The 19175-nt window shown below is 37.3% G+C and overlaps 1 protein-coding gene across 7 annotated transcripts in view; it reads left to right on the top strand.

The window, feature by feature from the left end:
* Nucleotides 1-19175, top strand: part of TENM1 (teneurin transmembrane protein 1) — a 940180-nt gene that overhangs the window by 163068 nt on the left and 757937 nt on the right. For all 7 annotated transcript variants that reach the window (XM_076347340.1, XM_076347348.1, XM_076347344.1 and 4 more), the window contains exon 3: nucleotides 6136-6231. The gene's annotated coding sequence lies outside the window, so the exon portion shown is untranslated. The remainder of the gene's footprint in view (nucleotides 1-6135; nucleotides 6232-19175) is intronic.

The following is a 19175-nucleotide window of genomic DNA, read 5'->3' as shown; positions in this document are numbered from 1 at the left end:
TGACCTGTGGACATAGGGCTCATTTCTTCTCTCGTTGCTGTGAACCTATATTTGTGTCTATAAAAAAAAGCATCCTCAGTAGTGCTGGCTAAATCATCCTTCTGTCTTGTTTTGAAAGATACTTGAGCTTTGGATAAAAAACACTTAATGTGAAAATAAGTATTTTCTATAGAAAATTACTGCTTTTCATCATTCGCAAGAAGTTTTCAACCATTGGGATTTCAGGTTGATTGTTTTGTTGTTTTGTTTCAATGAAAATGTGGCTTTTTCTGGAAAGAGAACCGGTAGTACCAAACAGGACCATTTTCTGATAATGTATAGATTTTTTTAAAAAATAAACTTTAAAAAATATTGTGATTGGCCTTTAAATGCACATAGAGGATTGCTTTTACATATAGATACAGACTGACTTGAGCTGGAACCAGGAACTGGGTTTCCTAATTACAGTCCAGGGCAGGAGCCCTACGATTGAGTCATATTTAAATATTACTTTTCTATTGTGGATCCCTGAACTGCTGCCAGTTCACCCGGGGTGCTACATGGTATCAGGTCATTTCCAATTTGTATATATGAGTCTATTGGTGTTGTGGCTATAAGACAGCCTTAGTATAATAAAAATAAGTTATTAATAAATACACCTATTTTAAAATTAGGGTGTTGACACAATGGACATATTCTTGACAAGTGCGGGACAAACATTGATACATTCTGATACCAGGGTACAAATTATACAGGAGAAATGGTCATGCTGGTAGAAGGCCAAGGAAAACCTGGAGGCAAACAGCTATCGTCTTTCTTGATTACTTCTCTAAAAATTACTTTCATCTTTGCACAGTCAGCGAAGCTGAATTTGATCTTCTCCTTTCATAAAAGGTATTTTACTTCCTGACTGAGGGCAAGTGATGAGATTGAGGTGTGCAATTATATCTAAGAAAAATTATATAACTGTGCTTGTGACTATACAATGTCATATTTAGTGTAAGCTACCACTTTAATCAGTGGTAATCCATACTTGGCATCCATACTTGGCAGATTTATAAAATATGTTCTAATAGGTTCTCTAATTTAACTTTCAATCTTCTATGTTTAAAGAGTTGTGCTCAAAAATAGCATTTCTGATGGAGGATAAAAAGGCAGTGTTGGTCAACTTCTTTGTGGTGGAGTTAAGCTATGTTTGGATTGTGTTTCCTCCCGTGTGACCTGTGATAATGTTTCCTAATAGGTGCAAAACAGTTTTCTCTTACCACAAGCAAAAATACTTCAAATTTTATTTTGAATGACTTCTTAAACATTCATATTAAAACTATCATTCCTTTATTGGTTTTTATGGAGAAATAATGGCCAACTCAGCAGCGATCAGTTTCATTCCTTCCATTTCTGTGTTGTTTTTGAAACTATAGTCCAATTAGCTTAAAACTGACTATAGTATAGCAAAGAATATATCACTTCTGAACATGGTGGGATCTTGTAATTTTTAAATCTGATGAAAAATTCAAGAATATTTTTATAAGTGAACTTTGTCAGACTTGATTTGAAAAGAACTATGGTAAAAATTTGATAAAAACTGTAAAATATGTAGAAAGTAGTTGAGTGATAATAACCCTGGCTATGTGATTAAACAGAAATATGAAATAGATGGAGGACTGAAAGGTCAATTGTAGAGAGAAATTACTAGCTCCACTAGCAGTTTCATATCTTATAGTTTGTTGCTCAGGTCAAAATGATGTATATTCCATATATGTCTAAGCTGACCTCTAGGAAATTGCATTGGAAATAGACCTGAGTGGAAAAGTTGATTGGGGGGTGGTGGTTAAATGGAGGTGCTTGGAGGTTTGAAACAGAAAAGATTTACAAATAATCGCTAATGTATCACTTCAGAATTATGGAATTTGACCTAAAAATTAATTTTCAAATTTGTTAATTTGACCTTTTCCATTATTTTTTAAATGAAATTCCAGTTCAAGTTAAAATTAAGACGTGCTTTATGGAAATAGTTTAAGCAAGATATTATGAAAGTTCTTAAGAGAAGCCTTTCATTTATAAAGTCATAAAGTTGTTCTTAAAAAGGGTAGAATGGAAGGCCCTGGGAACTACCGACCTGTCAACTTCACCTTTGCACCTGGGAAGATCATGGAACAGATCCTCCTGGAAGCTATGCTAAGGCACATGGAGGACAGGGAGGTGACTTGAGACAGCCAGCATGGCTTCACCAAGGGCAAGTCCTGCCTGACCAACCCAGTGACCTTCTACGATGGAGTGACTACATCAGTGGACACGGGAAGGGCTACAGATGTCGTCTGTCTGGACCTCTGTAAGGCCTTTGACACGGTCCCCCACAACATCCTTCTCTCTAAACTGGAGAGATATGGGTATGATGGGTGGACTGTCCAGTGGACGAGGAACCAGTTGGATGGTCACATCCAGAGGGTAGTGGTCAACAGCTCAATGTCCAGATGGAGATCAGTGACAAGTGGTGTCCAGCAGGGGTCCATAGTGGGACTGGTACTCTTTAATATCTTCATCAATGACCTAGACAGTGGGATCGAGTGCACCCTCAGCAAGTTTGCAGATGACACCAAGCTGAGTGGTGTGGTTGACATGCCAGAGGGACAGGATGCCATCTGGAAGGACGTGGACAAGCTCGAGAAGTGGGCCCGTGTGAAGCTCATGAGGTTCAACAAGCCCATGTGCAAGGTCCTGCACCTGGGTCAGGGCAACCCCCAGTATCAATACAGGCTGGGGGATGAAGGGATTGAGAGCAGCCCTGCCCAGAAGGACTTGGGGGTACTGGGGGATGAAAAGCAGGACATGAGCCAGCAATGTGCGCTCGCAGCCCAGAAGGCCAATCGTATCCTGGGCTGCATCCAAAGCAGCGTGGCCAGCAGGTCGAGGGAGAGGATTCTGCCCCTCTACTCTGCTCTGGTGAGACCCCACCTGGAGTACTGTGTCCAGCTCTGGAGCCCTCAGCATAAGAAAGACACGGACCTGTTGGAGTGGGTCCAGAGGAGGGCCACAAAAATGATCAGAGGGATGAAACACCTCTCCTGTGAAGAAAGGCTGAGAGAGTTGGGGTTGTTCAGCATAGAGAAGGCTTTGGGGACACCTTCTTGCAGCCTATCAGTGCTTAAAGGGGGCTTATAAAAAAATATGGGGACAGACTTTTTAGCAGGGCCTGTTGCGACAGGACAAGGGGGAATGGCTTTAAACTAAAGGGGGGTAGATTTAGACTAGATCTAAGGAAGAAATTTTTTACACTGAGGGTGGTGAAGCACCGGCACAGGTTGCCCAGAGAGGTGGTGGATGCCCCATCCCTGGAAACATTCCAGGTCAGGTTGGACGGGGCTGTGAGCAACCTGATCTAGTGGAAGATGTCCCTGCCCACAGCAGGGGGGTTGGACTAGATGACCTTTAGAGGTCCCTTCCAACCCAAATTATTCTATGATTCTATGATTCTTTTGCCACCTCTGTCCCAGCTTTTTGTAAGAGGTGATGTTAACAGATTTCCTTGGCTGGGGTAAAAGCTATTTTAATTCTGTATTTTCTGGAACTCTTAAGACCTGTAATGGAAGCAAGATCTCAAGACCTACTCAAACAGGGGTCAGATTTAGGTTGCCAAAGGCAATTGTGGTGTAAATGTCTTTCAGTCTTTGTTTTCTTTTAACATCTCTGGTATTGTCTAAAGGTCTGTCCTACAATGTCAATAGGGAACAGATACAAAGCCCACAGCTTCTTTAATATGGTTTTATGAAAACATATCCGGGAAGAAGCAATCTATATTGGGCAGCAACCCAAATGTTATTTCTGTGAATGAAATTTAATTATTGTTCAATGGCAAGAGGACAAGTATCATTTGGCAAAACAAGTAGACAGTATTTTTGTCTTTGTGGGACTGACTGAAATTAAGGAGAGGAAAAGCCAGTCCACACACCTGATGTATTCCAGGTGTTACCAGCAGAGCACATGCTACAACTTGACATCTTAGTGAAAGCTTCATATTTTTTTTGCCTGCCTAATAAGCTTATCTAAGCTAAGATGACCAAAATAGACAGTTTCCACATTCTGTTTATTGAATTAATTTTCCCTACATATCACTACGTATGCTTTCTGATGTAGATGAACCTATATGCTATTTTTTCACCAAAATGGGGTGCTGAAATAAAGTAACGCATTTGGAATGTTTATCTGGTTGTTTTTTTACTGATCCTTAGCTATGCTGGTTGTTAGATGAAATAAGGAATGTTCTGTCTCCTGGACATAATGAATGTTTGCACGTGGACAAGCCCAAACCCAAAAAGGAAGCCTACAGAGGGTGGAAGCAAGGACAGGGAGCCTGGGAGGAACACAGAGAAGTTGTCTGAGCAGCCAGGGATCAGGTTAGGAAAGCTAAAGCCCCAATAGAATTAAACCTGGCCAGGGACGTCAAGGGCAACAAGAAAAGATTCTATAGGTACGTCGGGGATAAAAGGAAGACGAGGGAAAATGTGGGCCCTCTCTGGAACGTAACGGGAGACCTGGTTACCTGGGATACGGAGAAGGCAGAGGTACTCAAAGGTGACTTTTTTGCCTCGGTCTTCACCGGCAAGTGCTCAAGCCTCACCGCCCAAGCCACAGAAGGCAGAGGCGGGGACTGGGAGAATGAAGAGCCGCCCACTGTGGGAGAACATCAGGTTCGAGACCATCTAAGGCACCTGAAGGTGCACAAGTCCACAGGACCCAATGAGATCCATCCACGGGTCCTGAAGGAACTGTCAGATGAAGTTGCTAAGCCACTATCCATCGTATTTGAGAAGTCATGGCAATCTGGTGAAGTTCCCACTGCCTGGAAAAGGGGAAACATAACCCCCATTTTTAAAAAGGGGGAAAAGGAAGACCTGGGGAACTACAGGCCAGTCAGTCTCACCTCTGTGCCTGGGAAGATCATGGAACAGATCCTCCTGGAAGCTATGCTAAGGCACATGGAGGACAGGGAGGTGACTTGAGACAGCCAGCGTGGCTTCACCAAGGGCAACTAAAGGGGGGTAGATTTAGACTAGATCTAAGGAAGAAATTTTTTACGCTGAGGGTGGTGAAGCACCGGCACAGGTTGCCCAGGGAGGTGGTGGATGCCCCATCCCTGGAAACATTCCAGGTCAGGTTGGACGGGGCTCTGAGCAACCTGACCTAGTTGAAGATGTCCCTGCCCACAGCAGGGGGGTTGGACTAGATGACCTTTAGAGGTCTCTTCCTACCCACACTATTCTATGATTCTATCTGCTTGAAATCATTGCCAGCTTTAAGACGATAATTATTTGCAATGTTTTGCAGCTGTTCTGAATATATTTATTTTTCACAGCATGAAAAATAGAGTATTCTAATGCATATGGAAAAAAAATTATACAATTGTGCAAATATAAACAAAGCTTGATTTTATTCTGTGTAGAAGGGAATTGCAAAGTAGCCTGATCCACAGTTCCTAGACAAGCAGTATGTGTTAATAACTACCTTTATTCATTTTTCAATATCTTGCAGCCTAGTTAATCTGTGTTGTATAAATATATTAATACAAGAGAATCCCTTTCCAGACAATATATTGGCCTTCAAAATTTGCATAAACTGATGTTTCTTAAGTCCAAGTCCAAACCTATTCGTTAATGGGCATGGTCCATGTTATGAAGTAGTAGAGAAGGGGACTTTGATGTTGCAGTTGCACTGGTGTAAATCACATGGAGTTATAATATTTAGCCTGGTAGAACATAGAACAGATATTGTTTTTTTTCCTTGATATTTTCTCAGTGAAAAAAAAATTTCTGCTATAGAATCTTTATTTATAGTGTGCCTCGCTTTTATACATTGCTTCTCTATTCTTACTAAATATTTGTTATATTTCGTTGTTATTAAAAGCAAGTATTTTTAACATGAAAACCAATCCAGAAGTGGAAGTTACTGCAGAATCTGGAAGGTCACAAATATCATTAATGCTCTGATTAAACAATGCTGTTTAATGTTGAAGTGATTGTATCAGAACAGTGACTTGCATTTACTTTTAAAATGACTGCTTTGAACATATCTGTTGTATGTTTGAGCTCTGTTGCAAGTCCAACTTAGTTTTTCAGATCTGAATAAAATTGTCTTTATCTGTCGTCTTCTTTCCAGCAGCATAGCTCTGTCACACTCTTTGGCTGAGCTTGCAGGAGATGAAGAGAGGTTTCCTTGAGCCTTCAGAAAGGGAAGAAATTTGGAACTAATAATTAGGTGAGTTTAAAAGAAGCAACTGCAGCAACATTTTGCTATGAATCCCTTTGTCACAGGTATGGTATCAGATTAAATTCTGGGAAAAATGTGGGTAACGACTAATAAAAAAATCCCAGTGAATTATTAGAAATAAGTATTTAATCAATATTTTATTCCTTGTAGGCTGTTTTGTATAGAACTTATATTTTTAAAAGTTACTTCTGAATAATACTTAATATGCAGATTATGGGTATGCATACAGCTCATTATGAGCAAAGACTATCTGCTCAAAATTTGTTGCGAGTAAACTGGATTGGTCTTGTAGGTCAACAAGTAAGTTTCCCTACATCAAAGGAATGACTGTTCTTTCAGAACCAAGTTTGTAATACAAGCAAAATTATTAACTGAAGATTCACTTTCCAGATATATGCACATACATATATATTTACATTCACCAATGCTATAGAATTCCTCTTAACTGACTTCTTAACCAGAAGTGTATTAGAAATTGAGCAGTGTGAAGACAGTCAAACTGAAATTCAGATTCAGGACTTTAACTGAACATTCATAGAATCATTTCTTTGCTTACACTGTTTGGAAGTCTGCTCAAGATTCATTGCTGATAAAGTATACATATTTTGATTTTATTCTAAACTCCAAATATTGTTTTCCAAACAGCGAAGGTACCATAAAAGGATTGTTTTCTGACCCAATGTTAGTCAGTTCTACAATTGGTGTTTCTTCCAGCCATTTTAGTAATAGCACATTCACATCTATGCATTGCTCATCGGTCCTTGGGAGAGAATTCTTCACATTAGATGTTCTGTCCTTTCTGTCTGTCCACCCCTGCAATCCATTTTGGACCGGGACAGCCCTCTGTCATGAGAATCATAGTTTGTGCTTGGTGAATTGACTGCTATTTCTATTTTACATGAAAAACACACATACTGAAAACACTTATATTACTTTCTCTGACAAGTTCATCAGTGCCACAGAATACAGTTGGATATCTCTGCAAATTGACTTAATGCTGCAGAGAAAATCTTAGACTGTTTTCCAATTTCCAGAGTTTATTCTTGGGTAACAGGAATATTTGGGGTCCTCATCATATCCAGTTTGTAAGAAACAGATTGTGACAGTATTTGAGTTTTATTTAATTTTATTTTAGAACAGATATGATTTTACTGAAAAAAAAAAATCACATAGTGAAATAAATGAACAAAAAAAAAAGAAAGTAGTGCTGCAGAGAAGTGGGTTTTTTGCCTCTAGATTTAGCTTTTAAAAGTGAAGGAGTTTGCTTCAGGGGAGAATTGAGTACGACCATAATTCCTGTAATTTCTGTAACTTCTTCAAGAGTTGGTATATGGTTGGAATAACAGACCTCAAATTACAGGGTGTGCTTCATTCAATGAAAAACATTAACTTATGGTAAAATTGTAGACAATTCTGCTCCATATTGACTTCAGTGTTATTCTTAGGCACAGTTCACCTTTCCCCCCTTTAGCTTAATTTTCTACACTCTCTTTGCTTCAAGTGTGTTTACAAGGGTGGATTTCTGAGGAATAGAGTGAAAGAAATTAAAGGGCCTCTCATTCACTGGCTAATTGGTAGTGCCTGAAGCCATATATAATTTTGCATAACTTATATGACGTTATGGCTGCCTTGTCCCTTCCCGTTCAAATCAAAGCTGTGCTGTACCTATGGTTTGTATTAGACGTTGCTTTTTCATGCTTCAGGTGTGCATTAATGCAGGTAGAGGCATGAGCGCACTACACACATCCAACGAGTGGGTCATCGGCAACATAAAGAAAAATACGTTGTCATTCCTTCAGAACCAATTCTAGATAATGCTACTTGCATAACTACTTCCCTTAAGTTTCTGTGTCCTCTTCATTGTTAATGTTGGCAAATATTAGCTAATTTTTATTCCTTTTTTCCTGTATTCCTTCCTTTCACTTAGCAAGAAGATGGCTTTTCATTGTGAAATTTATTTTCTTAACCTTGTTGCCCAAGGTATCACAAAAAGCGGAGGTTCTGAGCAAGAGGTCAGCCTTACACTTCTGATGGAGTTGGTTTGTCCTATCTACTAGCAACATTTGATGTGGCAGCCCTATCAGGAAGTTTGACTTTCTCAATAAAATGGTTCATGGTAGCAGAAAGACAGAGAAGTGTCTGTACATCAGTTTCAGAGAACTAAGTACAGATTTCACAAGATGTACAAGAGTAAAGCGGTTGCTTTGGTGCTGACTACATAGCGTACAAACTTTGTTCTGTTGTCTTGGCAAGCACCAGTTTTACTGTTGTTTTTTTCTGTCCTCCTTTCCTTGCTAAATATCCACTTGTTGAGTTACATGCTAATGTGGTAAGCTCTGTCAGGCAAAGACTAATTTTATTTAGAGAAAAGATTGCATGTTTTCATAGAACATGTGTCAACAGGAGAGCTAAATTCTTAAGAGTAATAAAGGCCTCCCAGTTGTCGCTGCAAAGCTCAAGGGCAAGCATAAATATAGGACCTGGAACACAGCCTGATAGAAAAGGAGGTAAGACTTGAAATAACAGAAGATGGCATTTAACACTGAGGTGATAAATGTGACAGCTACTATACTCCTAAGGCCAGGATGGAAAAACATAAAATCAGTATGATTCAATGGAGATGTGTATATATTGTGATAGGTTTATCAAGCAATATTTTTATGCGTAATACTGTTTAAGTAGTCTGCTGATCCTTTGCCGTAAAACCAGTAGGCGTAAAGAGGTTGGACTCTGTTCTATAAAATTGTACATATATTGAGTAACCTAGGCTCAAGCATACTCTCCCATTAACTTCCACATAAATGGTACCTAGACTTTTAGTTTATGAGCATATTGGAAATACTACAGACAAGAAGGATCAATCACAGTGTTGTTTTGCTGTGATCAATAGAAGACCTCTGTGACAATAAGCTGGGAAATGGGTTTCCAGAACAGCTTATATGTCTAAAGAGTAAAATACATCCCTACCTGTGGCAGTGCTACCAATAAGAGGATTTAATTCAACCCTTGTTTTCCCTGTAGAGAGCAGAATGTTGCAGCCCTCTGATCTGACCCTCAGTGTTGTTTACTTCCTCATTAGAGTCCTATGAGTATGCTGCGCTTTGATATAATGCACACAACATGCAGTTATAAATTTCGTTGACAGGTGCTGTCTCTGGTTTATTTAGTGAATAGCATTATTGAGATCCCAATTCTGACTAAGCCTTTGGCCGTAGCTCTTCTGTCTGTCTATTAGAAGCAATGAATGCTAAAGTAACAATGTTATAAAAGAATCAGAAGCCTCCCCAAATGGGCAAATAGATAATTCTATTAATATATTTTAAATCTTTTAAGAGAAATCAAATCAGCTATTTTAGTGTTGCATTGGGGTCTACATTAGACCTAATAGTTACGTTGCAAGGTGGACATATACAAACTATATATCTTTATGTGTGTGTGTACATACACATATTTTAATATCAGGAAAAAACTATCAGATCTGCAAAATATCAGCTTACACTTAGGCCAATCTATGGAACAACTGGTTTATCAACAGATGTAATTTTAACAGTATGATTATGCAGTAGTATTCAAGAGACTGGAAAATTTGGGAAATTGCAGAATAATAACTATTACCATAATTATAACAACAGGGATTTTAAAAAATTTTTTATTTGTCTGAGAAACAGCTTTACTTACCAAATAAAAATTTCTCTCTTTATTTTCAAACAGTTTTCAATTTTCTGCAGCACTGTATTTTTAATTAACTCTATGAATTGTGATTATTTTCCCTGGAGTTCAAGCAGTAAAGGTCAAATGTAATTGTAGTGATGACTTTGGTCTCTCAAGAGGTGTTTATAACATAAAAATAAACCTTTTTTTTTTTTTTAATTGAGACTGTTGTTTACCTAATAAAGTAAAACTGATTGACTAACAGATGCCTTAAGCTAAAAGTCCTTCATGCTCTTTCACATTTTCAGTGAGTGCTTTAGTTATTAGGAAGAAAATAACAAGATTAAGACCATGTTAAATTGTTATAACAAAGACTGGAAAACAGGCCTTTAAAACAAAATTTTATTCCGCACCTCTTCCAAATCCCAGTTTAATTCTACTTATTTCTTCAGTAGGAAAATGCCATTAACCAAACACCTAAATTATGAAACACAAGAAAAACTCCCACATCGTTGTCTTCAGTACTTTGTGAGTTTTGCCTTTGAATGCATTTGTTTCTTTAGCAAAATTATACTTAAGAAAAAGTTACATTATAGATACATTTAATGACAATTTTGTACAGAGCAAGTTCGTTCATTTCAGGTACACAGACAAGATTTTTTAATTAGGATATAGACTTGCACAGGACAGAATATGGCATTATTTTTCCTGGCAATTTGTGAAAGCCGGACTTTATCTTTGAAATCAATTACCAGTTGTTTGGGTTCGTGTCTCCCTGAGTTGAGCAGAAAATGTTCTGACATTGCTCACATTTTCTCTAATTTATTTACAGGCCTCTAAAGAAAAACAATGAATTGTTTATACAGGTTAAAGTTCTGATAATTTGGGGGCAGGCAATTAATTTTGGCCAGGTGAATGTCTCTCATGTAACATGCTTGAATATCTATCTCAGTATCTTAATGCTGGTGAAGTCTCTAAGACCTGCTTGGTTTTTCTGTCCTCCTGGAAAAGGAGGATTATCTGCCTGTTAGTGATGATGGACCTGTTTGTGAAACACCAAGAGATTTTTGTCTCCATTTATGCTCATGCTTCATGCTAAGACTTGAAGGACTGTAGTTACTTAGTTAAGTGTACTTTTAGTTAGTTTACTGGATATCCAACTGAGGCAAAGTTCTTCATGAATTTGGCAGAAAAAATAAGTTATACAGCAGGTATAGTAATAATCACTAGAAGATATATTTATCAACCCTTTTTATTCTGCAAGTATCTGAAATACCTCCATCTTCCTAACAACAAGAAAATACTTCAGGTGGTAAGTGGTAAACGATGTTCTGCAACCATTGTATATGAAAATCTGGACTGACACATCTAAACATCTTGGATATCTCTACTGTGGTTCATTTCTGTAAGACGGTAATACACAATGCCATAGGCAATTCACTTTAGATATGCTTATCTGATAAAACTGGATTGGGTTCTGAACCTTCTACATTATTTATACAACATAATATCAAGCCGAGATAAAAACCCCACATATCCCTCGCTTTCGGTTGTATTTATATTTGATGTTGCCATGTTGTGTCAAGGTGTAACTAATGCATCTGACCTTCCTGACCAACATATATTTCTATATAATATGTTCCCCAAACCCCTGATTAAGCCAGAAAATGGAGAACTCATACTTAGTTTGTACTATACAATCACTTAAATCTTAAATGAATTAATCTATATAATTATAAAATTGAATCTTGGTAGAGAGAGTTACTTTGACTGTGTTCTGTAATAACGCTATCACTGAGCAGCTGTTCTAGCACTCCTTCACTGTTCACTTATTGAGGGGGTTAGGACTTTAATACAAAGTTAATGAAGTCAGTATCTTGTACTAAATAAGCAACATGACTTTATTCCATGTATAGAGTGGAATATGTTAGAGATAACACTATGAAAAATGATTACTCAGGGATTTCATACAATATATGTAGGTGTAGATAAGAGATACTGTTTCTTTAACACTTTATCATGTTATGACAATTTAATTTCCTACTGTGTATGAATAATTTTACTGTGAAATAATTTATCACCAATATTAATTCAGATGTTGGATGGTCTCTCAAATCAGCTGGCTACATTACTTAAATCCTACAGATTTTTACTTTCATAAGTTAAAGTACTCTCATTAATATCATATTCTTTTTCAATAAGTGCCATGTTCCTTACTTTGAAAAGTAAAATAGTTCACAGTCAAAATGAGTGAGTCTTTATTGCTAATTTGACTAGGAAAATTTTAAAAAGACAATACTTCTGTCAGTTAACTCTGTAATCAAGAGGCAGATGATCATGAAGTGAATCTAAATTTTCAATTTCCTTAAAAAATAAAGCCCCCCACGGAAATCTAGAATCCAGTGGTGGGAAAAAAAAAATAATCAGAAACTTGTATTTCATATATCATTATAGCTGTATCATAATATAATACTCACTACTTTGAGAATTTTGGCCCTACTTGTCCTTAAGGAACGTCGTGAAGATTAATTAATTTTTTTGTGAATAACTTAAATACCACAGTGATGAGTGCTCTAGAAAAACCTATGACAAAATTAATTATTACATCTTCAGCTCACAATTTGAATTTTGTACAGTAAATTTCAGAGCGCACAAGAAAATTTTGATTATCTACTCATTAACCTGCTAATGCCTGTGTTTGTTAAACCACAAAGCTTCATCCATAAATAAATGAGGGCAGGGTTAATGCCAGTAAAGGAGCTCTAATTCTGTCCCTTCTAATCTTTTACCTGCAGTCAGTTTTTAGTCTCAGATATCAGGGGAAAACGCAAATTAATGCCAATGAGGGCAACGCCACAACAGAAAGGTAGAGTACACTTATGAATCAATTGTCATGAGGATTTGCATGTAAAATTTAAACTTCTGTTAGCAATGCAATAAATTCTTCTTACTCTGCAAAATTTTGGTATAACCATCTGTTTTCAAACTGTTCGGAATCTTTCTCTGATATTATATGTGTTAATATGAAAGCAGTATACGTTTCCTTCCTTACCTATCTTTGTAACCCCTAAACAGTTATCTCAGTGCCATATATATTCCTAACCTGTTGATCATCTGAATGCATGATCCTTTTGGCTGCATTTTGAGCTTTGTACAAAAAAAAGATTCTCAGAGGGAGGAATGTTAATGGACTTAGTTGGAGCTCCTTCAAGCGGCTGTTCACTTTGGTCTTTAAAATGAACCATCACAACTCAGAGATGATCAGTGGCCAAGCCTTAGAGGGGTTTGACTGATCTATGCACAGTCTGCGCGTTAATGAGCCTACATGTTAGGATTACCTGATAGTTTCCTTTTAGGCTGTTTACAAAGTTAAGGAAATGCTATGGCATCTTAGTTTATTCTTGTTTGTGCTTACCTCCCAAAGTTAGCTTTTTGCTGTTGCTTTGGAGATGCTGGTCTTACAACATTAGAATTTCATTGCCTATTATCCTGCTATTCCTACAAGCTTGTTGTGTTGGGGTGTGCATTGGGTAGCCAAAGGCATTTGGGTGTTAAATACCTGAAATTCAGCTCATTTCTCATTATATATTCCATTACTTTTATGTTGGCCCTAACATGGCTTTGATGCAAAATGTGTGATGTTTTTCTTCAGGACTTTTAGTATACTAGTTGTTGATTATGCTGTTGTAAAATCAGTGGAGCCGAAGTTAGAAATGTTACTACAAACAGTAGAATAGCTATTGCCTGGAGCCTAAAATCAAGAATCTGAATGTTTGATGATATGCAGAACAGAATGAGTTACAACTCATAGACTGATGGGGAGATTTTTTCCTGTTCTGAACTATGCTGGACTTTTTTGGCCCCTTTAAAAAATACCATTAAGCCAAAGAGGAAGAACATTATCAGCCCTTTTTAGCAAACCGTAGCATTTAAATGCCACATCTAATTTTTCAGAGGTTATGGATAATTTTTTTTATTTAAATCTTGCAATGGGAGGTGAGGGGAAATAACTCTCAATATTTGCTGAGGTACATTCACCCATTGCTCAAAATGTTCAACTTCAGTTGTTAGTTTTGGATTCTCACAACCAACAATTGCTTATGCTGTGAAGCTGTCTTAGCCGATCAGCATGCAGATGGATGACCAAATTTTTCCTGTATTTCTGTTTCTCACAGCAGTAAACTTTTTCAGTAAAGAGAACAGGCTGTATAAGATATAGTTTGACAGATCATCAAATTCTCAACATTAGGATAAAAAACCTAAAACCATTAAGTTCAATTATGTGGTTTTGTCTTGAATTAAAATAAATAAATCCTGTTAACTGTTTTACAGATTTTAGTTACAGGTCATGCATAGTGGTTCAAAGCAGCACTTCTAAAAATGAAATACATTTGCTGGGATTTTAAAAACTGTATATGGAAAGTGTAGCTCGATCGATCTTCAAGATCAAACAGACCCTTATTTTGTAAGACTGTAGTCTTTGTTTTCTGTTCCTAGAATTACAATACAGATAAATGTTTTAAGTACGGTTCATGAGGTAAGGATAAAAACCACCCCACTCTTTGTAAACAGGAACTTCAAATTTACCAGAAATTATTATTAAAAACTCTTGAATTCATTATTGAACTGAGATGCAGCTTTCTTTTTTTTCCTCTATTTTTTTTAACATGTTTCAGACTTTTATGACACGTTTCTTGCAGTTCAGACTAGCTGTAAGACTGAAGGATAAATCATTTTGAATGGAGAAAAAAAGCCTTTTATTATAATGTATGGAATAAAATCCCTGTTCTAATTCTCACTGAAGTTTTCCTGTGTGTCCTAGGAGACTGCAGTGCTCAATGTACAGAACACTGAACCAGCATATGGGGTTTTATGTACAGCTTGCTCTGCCATTTATTCCTCTCATCTGCAGAACAGATTATTAATCTTCCTTTCCTTTATAAAGGACTTTTGAACCTACTGATGACAGTGAAATTATTAATATGCATATTATTATTTGCTTCTCATTTTAAATTCTTTTTGCCACCAGAACGGAAATCTGTCCTCTAAAATGAATATGTTTGTTTTTAGAAATGTCTTTTTAAAACAAAAGCTGAGGAGAATTGCTGAAGATAGACAGACTGCCTGGTTAATATTGCACACTCAGAATTAGTCCTATTGAGACAGGATTTTGAAATTGGTACCCTTGGGATTCTGGCACTGCAATACTTTATGAATATGGTGACTGTTCTGGCTACTGGCATCCTGTCTGTAGAGCCCATAAAAATATTCATAACAGGTTAGACTAATGCCCCACCTAGGTCAGTATCCCAGCTCAGGCATGGGCTAAAAATGAATGCATATGAGGAGGAGATACCGCGTGGTAAGTCTGATGAACGTTCTCCTGGCTTCTGAGGAAAAGGGACCACTTGAATCGGGGATAGCCTTTTTGTTTTTAATGGCCTGGCAGATTTTTCTTTTATTAATATTTCCCAAAGTTTGTGAATCCATGTGTGTGTTCAGCATTCGCAATATCTTGTGTCAGGGAGTTCCACAGTTCATCTTTGCATTGAGTGGAGAAGTGCCTGCCTGGCTTTTAATTTTGAACCTCCACCTGCTAATTTGTATTTGATGCTTTCTTGTTAGTGTAGTGGAATAGGCAGCTAGTGGATTTTTCTTTTACCTCCTCCATGCCTGTCATGATTTTTAGCTGGCTCTTGGTTGACGCTTTTCTATACTGGGAGTCCTAGCCTGTAAATATTGTCCTTCTGTGCAAGTTATTTTGTAACCTTTGATAATTTTTGTCAAACTTTTTTTAAATTCTACTACATGCTTTTTCTCAGGTGAAAGAGCCAGAATTCCACATAACAATCATGATGTGGGCACAACACTGACTTTACCCAATAGCATTACATTTTCTGAGGTTTTCCTTTGTTTAATAATAATTCCTAAGCTACTGAACTGATACGTTCATAAGGTTATTATTTTAACATAAGATCGCTTTCGGTTTTGGTAGTAGCTGATTCAGAATCAATCACTGGGTGCCTAAAGTGAGAACTGTTTTTTTTTGCCAAGTTCATTACTTTACATTTGCCTAGTTTGAACATCATCTGCCATTTTATCCTAAGTCACTCAGTGCCACAGATTCTTTCTGCAACTCTTTTTTGCAGTCAATTTTTGTTTTTCTTCCCCTGAAAAACTTATCAGCAATAGCAAACTTAATCTCCTCTCCATTCTCTTTTCCTGATCATTCCTGAATATGTTGAGCAGCTGAGACCCCAGCAAAGATCCCTGTGGGATTCCACTGGTGCCTTCCCTTCACTGAGAAAATTGACCATTTATTGCAGCTCTTTGTTTCCGTTCTTTTAGTTAGTTATCCCTGTGAGGACCTTCCCTCTCTTACCTTATGTCAGCTTAATTTAAGACCCTTTGGTGACCGGACCTAGTTGAATACTTCATGGCAGTTGGAGCTGGCTGTGTTAGGCACCTCTCCCCTGTTCTCACTCAGTTTATTTTCAGTGATTTTTGACAGAAAATTCTAGCGGATTGTGGGGTAAGACTGTTTACAAAAAAAAGAAAAAGAAGTCATATTGATTCTGTTTTGAAGTACAGTCACTGCTTGATAAAGAGGTCAGACCAACAGTCTATTTAACTGCAAGTTTGCTTAGTTTGTCTTTGTCCTGGTTTCGGCTGGGACAGAGTTAATTTCCTTCCTAGTAGCTGGTACAGTGCTGTGTTTTGGATTTAGGATGAGAATAATGTTGTTAACACACCGATGTTTTAGTTGTTGCTAGGTAGTGCTTACGTGCTAGTCAAGGACTTTTCAGCTTCCCAAGCTCTACCGACTGAGAAGGCTGGAGGTGCACAAGAAGCTGGGAGGGGGCACAGCCAGGACAGCTGACCCCAACTGGCCACAGGGACATTCCATACCATGGGACGTCATGCTCAGCATATAAACTAGGGGAAAGCTGGCCGGGGGGGCCGCTGCTTGGGGAGTCGGCAGGTGATGAGCAATTGCAGTGTGCATAATTTGTGTTGTATATTCTATTATTATTATTATTATTATTATTATTATATTTCAATTATTAAACTGTTCTTATCTCAACCCATGAGTTTTCTCACTTTTACTCTTCCAGTTCTCTCCCCCATCCCACCGGGAGGGGGGGAGAGTGAGCGAGCAGCTGTGTGGTGCTCAGTTGCCGGCTGAGGTTAAACCATGACATCTTGAAAAAAGTTATTTACGATGCTTTGATTCAAGAGACATGCTATGTGTGTTTGATACTTTTTTGGTAAGTACCTTCTAATGATAGACTATATATAGGACTTGCCTGGGATATTGAGAAATGACAGATGAGAGTCTTTTCTGAATTTAACCACATTTGACTCTTGTAACACTTAAGTACTGATGATACCGCCTTGGTATCCAGTAGAATGATGTCAATTCACACTTTTTGGAAACAGAGCAAAACGGGCATTCTGGGTCTTAGCACATAACCTCAAACTGTTTGTAGCCATATTCTGAAGAAAAATTTGACCTGTACTATTTGCAGTACAGATCAAATCCTGATACTTTGAAGACAGGGGGATTAAGAATGGTGTGACAATTTGTAAATAGCAGTTTAACCATATAAATGCACCACTTCAATGTACAAAGAAAAATGTATTTACAATCATTTAAAAATGTTTTTAACACAAAGTTGTAGTTTGTGCTTGAACAACACAATTTGTCACTAATTTTTCTGATAACTTGTGAAGTAGTAGAAGTTGCTGCACTTCACTTTCTAGTGTTGGAAATATCTGTCACAAGAATGTCCTATCTTCTGAAACTCCGTGTGTGTGATTATGCCTTGCAGTAACATGGAGACTTACTGATAGGACACCTAACAAACATAAAGACCCTTGTCCTCATGTTCCTTTTGAGGATAAAGGACTAAAAGCCTGACATTTTGAAAAAAATATACGCAATTTGCTGCTGTATACTTACAGGGAACAATCTGGGTTGGTAATTTGGTAATACTCAATTAGAATAAAATACAGCAATGTCTGGCTGTGCTGTTTGTGTAGCTCTTATAATGACAGATAACACACGTGAGTATCATTGCAATCTGAAATGGGAATGTTTTGAGACTACGTGGAATCTACAGTATTGCTCAGGGCTCTCTCTACCTTCTTTTAACATTGGTTTATTGAATCAAATCTAATGGCACTTTTCAGCTTTGATCATGATAAGTTTTATATTACAATCCCTCAAACTTTCAAATGTACCTTGTGTTCTGTATAGAGACTGGAATAGTAATTAAATCAACTCTGCGATTTTCTACTCTAAAAATCTCTGTCATATGCATTAGGAATTTAGGAAAAGTAAACCCTAAAATAAATTTGATTTTTTTTTAATTGTGCGAAGAAACAAAAATGCTTCCAAAAAGACTATATGAAATTATTACATTCTTCACATAAAAATTTCATTGTCTAAAGATACTTAAAAGCTTAGTGAACAATAAAGTATAATGTACTCTAAAGAGATTTCTACTTCAATTACATTTGTACATAGTTTCCACAATGGATTGTTAATAGGAGAAGCAGACTCAAATTCAAGAGAAAACTAAATATTTTATATACAAATATATGTGTAAAGTTAATAGGAATGAAGTTTTAATGAACGGCTTTTACCTATTTCTAATCATCCTTACCATTACCGAAAAAGCCAACTCTGAAGTCTTCCCAAGGGGTAGCATAGGAAAAAATAGCAATTTAGGAAACTTGACCTCTCAGTCCTTATTCTGGTGGACAAAAAAGTTTAAATGTGGGAATTATTGCTCCTGTTAAAACCATAAACTATGGCATTTAATTTGTGCTTGTTGTACACATTGGTGTCTGCTTGGGTAGTCAGAAGAAGTTTCCAAGTGCAATTACAGAACAAAAGATCCTGAACTGGAACTTATTACCAGATTGGCAGGCTTGAGACCACCCACTTACTGAATTGATCTTAATTTATCTATAAATTGATTTTTCCCTCCCGTCTTTGCTGTTTTGATATGTTCAAAAATTATACTGCTTTTTTGTTATTAATGCTAAGTCTGAAACAGGAGCTATAAATCTTTTGAGTCAAGATGAGCTTAAAAGGTATGAAATTATAAGGTAAAGGTGGTAATTGCTGAGCACCAACTGTAGCAGCAATGTGTGAGGACAAAAAATATCGCATTAGTAAATCTTCTCTTGAAAGCATAGTTTTTGTTTGGCTGCCTCTAAACTAGCTGCCATTTCTACTGCCAGGCATCACTGGAGTTCAGTACATGCTAATT

This window comes from Aptenodytes patagonicus, chromosome 9, assembly GCF_965638725.1.
Source record: "Aptenodytes patagonicus chromosome 9, bAptPat1.pri.cur, whole genome shotgun sequence".
NCBI classification, from domain to species: Eukaryota; Metazoa; Chordata; class Aves; order Sphenisciformes; family Spheniscidae; genus Aptenodytes; species Aptenodytes patagonicus.
The sequence above is the reverse complement of the archived record's forward strand: the minus strand, read 5'-3'. Positions and strand labels throughout refer to the sequence as shown.